Raw genomic sequence first — 8,009 nt, 5'->3', positions numbered from 1 at the left:
ATACTGTTAATAAATTAACTATCTAGTCCTTTTTCTCGTGTTCCATTTTCTGTATTTTTAATGGCACTGAAATGTCCCAATTGTGTCACAAGCGCCGCAAAACATCAGAAGAAAAAACAAATACATAACAAATACTCTATTTTGACAAAGTAAGCCAAAGAGGTAACGTTTCCCCTTTAGGCAAAGTTACCATAATATTTGACATACGATCCGGTTTGTAGATTTAAATATAGCTGTCACAGCACGAGAGCACAATTAATAGGCCGTAAAAGACACTGATAAAGGAGAATAAAAATTTATAGTTTTGCTTTTATGTGAATTGAATTGAAAAGTAATGACTTAGAGCATATTATGAATCTCAGGTTGATACAAAACACATTTAATGTTTCGGGCTGATCTCTTTGCGTCTTTCTTCTTCTTCTATTTATAACTGAACGGTATGGACCTTGTCTCTTTCACCTTCAGCAATTAACTGAAGCAACACCGAGCCTGATCAGCATAGAATGGCTGTCAAAAGTCGCAGAATATTGGGTTCGAGCCTCGCTCTGCCCATAGTTGAGTAATTGGAAAATGCTCTTTACTCACATTCTCTCACCGTACTCGGGTGTAAAAAATGAGTACCTGGCCTTTAACAGCGATTCCTCTGTCGGAAGAAAAAAAATCGTATTATCGCCTAACAGGCGTCACGTCTCGTTCTACATGTCACGTGTTGCTATTGGTCAGGGACCTTTTGTGAAGCGCTTTAAAAACGTTTAGTGGCTATTGCGCTATATAAAAGCTTAAGTTGTTATAGTTATATTGTTCCTGGCAATTTATCATTGGATGTCACCTAGAACATAATAGAATACCACCTCATTCGATTCAGGGGTGTATGATTGTCTATCTATAGACTACTGCGTGTTTAAAAAGAGATAATAGTTGTGTCAATAAAAAAGATCCCTTAAAAAAAAATAAAAAAATTGAGCTTTTATCTAGTGCAATATCCACTAAATGTGCTTGCTCAAAGCGCTTTACAAGGGGTCCCTAACCAACAGCAACACGTAGCACGTAGATCGAGACATGACGCCTGTTAGGCGATATTAACATTTTTTCGGACAGGGAAACGCTGTTAACGGCCAGGTACTCATTTTACACATGAGTACTGTGAGAGCATGTGAGTAAAGAGCCTTTTCCAAGGATTCAACTATGCTCCGAGCACCCAGGACCTTAGATCCGAAAGCGAGTGTCATACCACAAGGCCACATAAAAGGGTGCGTGTACTGTGTGAAATAAAAAAGAATAAAGAAGTCAAAAGGTTTGTTGGAGGAATTAAATGACGTAATGTGAGGCAATGCGAAACGCGGGATTGTTATCAGCCCATTTATTTGTGAAATGAATCTTCAACAAACTGATCTCATTATACCCTTGGGCTAAATTAATAGAAATAACGAAGTTTACATCACTCATCTCTTTGTTCTTGTTTTTAGACAGCTATTTTCATCATTAGTTCTTACTAAATTACATCAATCAGACTATGTTAATGTTGCTGCTCGAAGCTCGAAGAAATAAATAACAACGTGAAATTGAATATAAGCTTCAATTTAATTACGAAAACAGGTAGAATGGACGTTTCGAGTTTCCCCGTTATTAACAAACAGGATGAATGAAGCACTACAGATGAATGAGATGATGTTGTTAACAACGCCACTAAAACAGATTGGGCATTCTTTGTTTCAAATTTAAATTGTTCCATTCCTGGACAATACGAATACGAACCAGTTTTGTCTTATGTTTGTTTTGCATCTAGTGACAAAAATCTTAAACTTGTCCCCTCTAGTAAAATTAAGGCGTTATTACAATTTTTACAATGCTGTTAACGACCAGGTACTCATTTTACACCTGAGTAAAATGAAAGAATGTGAATAAAGAGCCTTTTCTAAGGTCTGCGCCACACGGGACTCGAACCCAAGACCTCCCGATCCGACGGCCCGAGTCATATAACTGAACCACATAGCCGCACACCATAACACCGTTTTGAGGCGATGGATAACATATTATTGTGAATCCAATGTGTTAATAAAAGATTTGTGTCGACGAACGAATGACAGGGCATGATCAATTCACGGCTTGATATAGGTATGTTGCAATTTAAAAGTAATGATATCTTATATCCATTCATTCCGTCAACACATCTTTTGTCATCTGTGAATTCAACCCGAAGACGACTCCATGGGAAATGAGTTCAACCTTAAAACGGCCAGAAATAATTTCATTCACACAATGAGAAGAGAATAATTTATTAGATAGCTAACTTGGTTTATAGTCTTTGCAAAATGGGTCCCAGCTGCATATTAACTCTCTCCTTACCAGCCATATATAATTTCTTAAGCAAAACATGCTCATGATTATTTTCTTTAAATTTTATAATGTAAAAGAGAAATTTGAATAAGAAAAATGTTGGTTGTGTCGTAACGAATGTGACGATTTTACTGTAGTTGGTAAGGAGAGGGTTAACGATCTTTAAAGGGTAAATACTCCAACAATAACCTTGAGATCGGATGATGACAAGCTCAAATTAGTGAAACAAAAGACACTTCGTAAGGCTGATTCTCAATCACTTCAAATGGGCAGAAAAGTCTGGACGACACACATTCTACTCTTTCAGTTCTAAAATCATTGGAAGTGTGTTTTAACCAGTCCTTCGGAGAACTAATAATGAATAGGTTGCATATTGAATCATCATTGTTATTATTATTATTATTATTATTATTATTATTATTATTATTATTAATATTATTATCATTATTATTATTATTATTATTATTATTATTATTATTATTATTATTATTATTATTATTATTATTATTATTATTATTATTATTATTATTATTATCATCATCATCATTATTATTATTATTACCACTATTATTATCATTATTATTATTATTATTATTATTATTATTATTATTATTATTATTAATAATAATAATAACAATAATAATAATAATAATAATAATAATAATAATAATAATAATAATAATAATAATAATAATAATAATAAAGTAGCGATATCTCTATGAATAGAAAAGAAGAAGAAGATGAAGAGGCTAATTCTATTTCTTCTAAAGCGGAGTCAAATGTATAGAATCATAATAATATTATCGATCTGACATAGACTACTCAGGAAAAAAACACGTATTTAAAATTTTGGCCAGAAAAATTGTCCTTCAAATACCGGTTGATTAAAATGCCTATCATCCTGGCAAAAACTATCAAAGCTGGGACTTCGGCGAAGTTCTATGTTTGAAAGTATTGCCATGATGAGGGACATCTTAATCAACATGAATGTTAAGGACGAGTTTTATGGCCAAAATACTTAAATATGTGGGGGGTTTTTCCCCAAAGTACGGCAGAAATCATGTATGATAATGTCTTTATCTCCCGTGTTATATCTCAGTCTATTCATTTTACGCATGGTTATTGAGTACACGTTTCTATATTCGTCGGTATTTCAGTTATTTATTCGTCAATTAATTCAATTATTTGCTCATTTCACCGTTCTTTTTTATTTATTTATTATAAGTAGATTAAATATAAAGATTCTATAGTCGTACACACCCAATCACACCCAATAAACAAAACATAGAACACCTCTAACACACAAGCACAGGCACAGTTATATATTATTCTAAGCTGATACAATCGTTACAATATTTCCTTCATTTTATATATAAGTAATAAAATTACTGGACCTATTTACAAAAAGTTTATATTACTGCACAACGTAAATAATAAGAGAAAAGAAACGGAAATGAAGACACAATGAACGGTGTCTCAGACTTAGATCCCTGTCATTTTGCTCCTTGGTAAAATATAATCATAAGAGAAGCGTGTGTAAAATGAAATAAACGTGACTATATATTATTTATAATTCAAGGTCTTGGATAACATAAATATAAGATTAACATCATATCAACAACCCCCGTTGTTAGAACAGGATGTTACCATAAATATAGATAATAGTATATCTAGATTATGATTCGTTAACAAATATAAAAACGATTGAGCTTTTATATCGCGCAAAATCACCAACCGTGCTCATGTAAGCATGACGCCTTTTAGGCGATATTTTTTTTCTGACAGATACACTGTGTTAGTGACAATGTACTCATTTTACACCTGAGTACGGTGAGACAATGTGAGTAAAGAAGATTTTCCAAGGACTTTACTCTGCGCCGCTTAGAGCGGGACTCGAACCCAGGACATTCGGATCCGAAGGCGAGTGCCATACTACAAGAGCCGCACTACATATACTTCGTTCACAGCATGGTGCTGATCTGTTCAGCTCAGATGACCATAATCTAATTTAAAATAATTTAATAAGGTTTTTTTTTCAGCCAACATGTCTCCATGTCGGATGGACTTCAAATTTTGCATAGAAATTTGTTGGGTTTTTTTCATTGCATATTATGAACATTTTATATTTTGAAGAAAGTACTCGGGGCGTTTATGATCTTACAGGCATTCATTTCTTCCACGCCTTTCATGCAAACGACATGAGCTTCGAATTTTGAATTGCTATCCAGTTTGTCAGTTTGGAAATCTGGGTTTCAAATATAGAATTTTTTTCTATAACATATATTACATTTTTATAGAACAGTATGACAACTGCTTGGCGATAATACATTTCTTTCCCGACAGACACAACGACCAAGTACTCATTTTGCGCCTGATACGGTGAAAAAATGTGAGTTGTTTTTTGTTTTTCAAGAACATAACTACTGCGCACTCAGAGCTGGACTCGAACCCAGGATCTTCCGATCCGAGGGCGAGTGGCATACCACAAAACTATATAGTCGCACGTCTTCTGCATACTGCAAACTCTCTATCAGTATCGATAACCTTCCCATACATCAGCGAGCCTATGAACTGATTTCGAACCATAACTAAAATAAACAAGAAAAATAAAAAAGATTGGTCAATGTATGTTATTAATACGTCGTTCAACTTTACTTGATTTCCATAAGGGATCCACATGGTAATGCCTTGGTCATCGGCTTTGTGTAAATATTCTACTATATTTTCATTATCATTATGATTATGTCTCATGCTATAAAACATTTAAAGACGATCCCTCCCATGACAAAACATAATATTTGTGCGTAATATAAGACATATTTTTGTTTGTATGTCAATAACTGATCAAGATAACTCCCAACAGTCAAAAGGTCTTCAACCTGAAACTCCTATAAACATCTTCAGTTTTAGATGTTTTGATAAGTCGGGAGTTAATCAATCAATTGATATATCTATACAGTGACATTTATTTGAGAAAAAAAAAAGAAAAAAGTATTTTCTCGTTGTCGGATACAGTAGTCGATACCTTATACAATATAATGTTCCTTATCTCTATCCAGTAATCATTGAGTCTCGCCCAATACATGTAGATAGGAGACGGGTGTTCAATAATTCACGTTAATTAGTGATAGTATCGCTAGGTTCACTCCGTGGTGATAGGAGTTACAACTTGTTCAAGGATGTCTTCATCTAAAAAATGCATGGGAAACAAAATAACGATATGATCGTTGTGGCTATAACCCGCTAACGCACTGGTAGAAAACGAAAACAACGAATATGTTATGAAGGTTCAGAAAGCCAAAACACACATGAAAACGGAGGTTACTGCTTTATCAAAATACACAATATTTTGCAATGTTAAAGAGAGGGGGATATTAATGCACTCCATATCCCAACAATCTGACTTCTTATATTTATAGAGCAAAACTTACAAAATGCGTGGGGGTTTGCAATGGTTCCATAAGTTATTTCAATATATTTCTTATCCTGGTGCTTTTTAGATCAATATGAATGTCGTCAAGACATCATTCCTCTAACGTTTATTCTTTAACTCTCTCCTTACCGATCCTTTTCAGTATTTTCCCAAAAAGGCAGGTTTTCCCAGAAGAAAATTTGATTTTGAAAATTCAAACAAGACACTCTTCAAAACAATTTTATGTTCTTATTAATTAAACAAAATCATTTTAATGTACAAAATAAACCTGAATAATAAAAATGCATATTGTGTCGTAACAAATGTGATCATTTTGCTGCAGCTGGTAAGGAGAGGGTTAAAAGTAAGATGAACATAATTTTTATTTTTTTAAAAACAGCTCACAAGAAAGTGTGACATGTTTTATTTTTGCCAAAAACAAAAAAAACAAAAACAAAAACAAAACAAAAAAAAAAACAAACAAAAAAAAACAGAAAGAAAAAAGAAAAAAAAAGGCCGAGTTACCGCAGACCTTAGCCGCAATGAAACGTCGCAATATGAACAATAAGGGCCAAGATCCTTGTCTAGAAAGAAAAGAGTAGCCACCAGCAGGGGTCGAACTCAGGGTCTTCATACGATGTCTTATTCACTGGCCATCCAGGCCTACATTCAGCAGCGGGAAAACTCAATTCTTTCACATTTCTCACGTTTTGCGAGAATGAGAATGCATTGTTCAAATGTCTCCCCCCCCCCCCCCCCCCCCCTCCTACTGCTCTCCTCGCCATCCATCTTCTTTTCATCCTCAAAGATACTTCCTCTGCGATATCTGTATTTATTTGTTTATTTATTTATTTATATATTTATTGTTTTCGTCTTAATTTAAACTGTGAAACGGATTTCATCTCGCTAACAGTGATTGATAAATAGGTACTCTACAATACATCATATTACTCGTATAATATGGTTAAGTCTGGTTTTCAGGTATTAGCTACAAATACTTGCAATTATATTTATATGTTTTTGAAGCGATGATAAGGGATCATAACATGAAACAAACCCATCCCATCTAACTAGATAGAGATTTATACAACGAATCAAAACTGTACTTACATGTTGGACAGTCATATATTATAATCCATACAATACGTGAGTTATATTCCATTCCGACAGTGAGAAAACAGAAAGCACCACTAAGTTCGAACACAGATTGATTCTACATTACATATCAATATATAATCCATTAAAGATTCATAACTGTTTTGACACGCGTTCTTTTAAGTTGTACCTACACACCTACGTCAAGCATTTCGATGATTCTATACATAATGATTTGTTTGTTAAAATATGCATAAGAGTAACGCTTCACTTGTCACTGATAAAATATATAATTATAACAATTTTATTGGCAGCGCCAATCTTACATCCTATGTGTTTAATCAATTTCAACCAAAAAGGAAATAATATTTATCCTATGTAAATAAGATTTATAATTATAGAAGTGAGGTTTGCTCTGAGTTGAATAGGATATTGAATTATCTCCGCTAACTTTATAATAAACATTTTATTGGTGTGGCTATTCAAATGGCTTTTTCAAGCATGCTCGCAGTATACCATTATTCGAGTGTCACTGAATAGTAAACAACCTCGTGTAGGTTATTTCACATCGGGTTTTATTCTACAGAATCGATCGTGCCATTCCTTAAGCACCAATCTAAAGTGACTGGTCTCATACTTTGTATTGTTCTTGATGCCCGGTCAATAACTTAACGAGATGTATTGAAAAGAAAAATAAATACTCAAAGCATGTTTACTACCGATTGAGTTGTTTGAGTTGGAGAAAACTGTGAAGTTATAATAATATAGTAAACGTAAATTGAGCGACTATGTGGTCTTGTGGTATGACACTCACCTTTTGAACCAGGAAGTCCTGAGTTCGAGTCCCGCTCTGAGTGGCGCATAGCTGAATCCTTGTAAAAGGCTTTATGATTCAATAATATGTAACCTATTCATTGTTTATCCATAGTCTTGAGGACGTCGTTACACACTACCAAGGAGTTTTGAACCGGAAGAGAGGAAAGTGCGACATCACGAGTTCTGCCTCCCATCGTGAACCATAATCTCAGATCGGAGAAATATCGATGCTGAAAAGTAAGCAGTTAACTGACTGTCGTATCTACACCTATTTACAAATTTGGCCACAAAACTCGTCCTTCAAATAACGATCGATCTAAAAGACCCTCATCTTAAACTTAGCAAAATT

At 34.0% G+C, this 8,009-nt stretch overlaps 1 protein-coding gene across 7 annotated transcripts in view; it reads right to left on the bottom strand.

The window, feature by feature from the left end:
• Positions 1-7,270, bottom strand: part of LOC144971022 (protocadherin gamma-A11-like) — a 249,409-nt gene extending 242,139 nt beyond the window's left edge. For 3 of the 7 annotated variants that reach the window (XM_078911315.1, XM_078911314.1, XM_078911324.1), the window contains exon 1: positions 6,860-7,073. The gene's annotated coding sequence lies outside the window, so the exon portion shown is untranslated. Of the gene's footprint in view, positions 1-6,859 lie in introns of all 7 variants that reach the window. The other 4 variants (XM_078911317.1, XM_078911320.1, XM_078911321.1 and 1 more) reach the window with 4 other exon arrangements.
• Between the last annotated feature and the right edge of the window lie 739 nt (positions 7,271-8,009).

Source organism: Berghia stephanieae, chromosome 4 (assembly GCF_034508935.2).
Source record: "Berghia stephanieae isolate SIO BIC M18660-M18661 chromosome 4, UCSD_Bste_1.3, whole genome shotgun sequence".
In the NCBI taxonomy this organism is placed as follows: Eukaryota; Metazoa; Mollusca; class Gastropoda; order Nudibranchia; family Aeolidiidae; genus Berghia; species Berghia stephanieae.
Note: the sequence above shows the minus strand (reverse complement) of the source record. Positions and strands in the feature narration are given on the sequence as shown.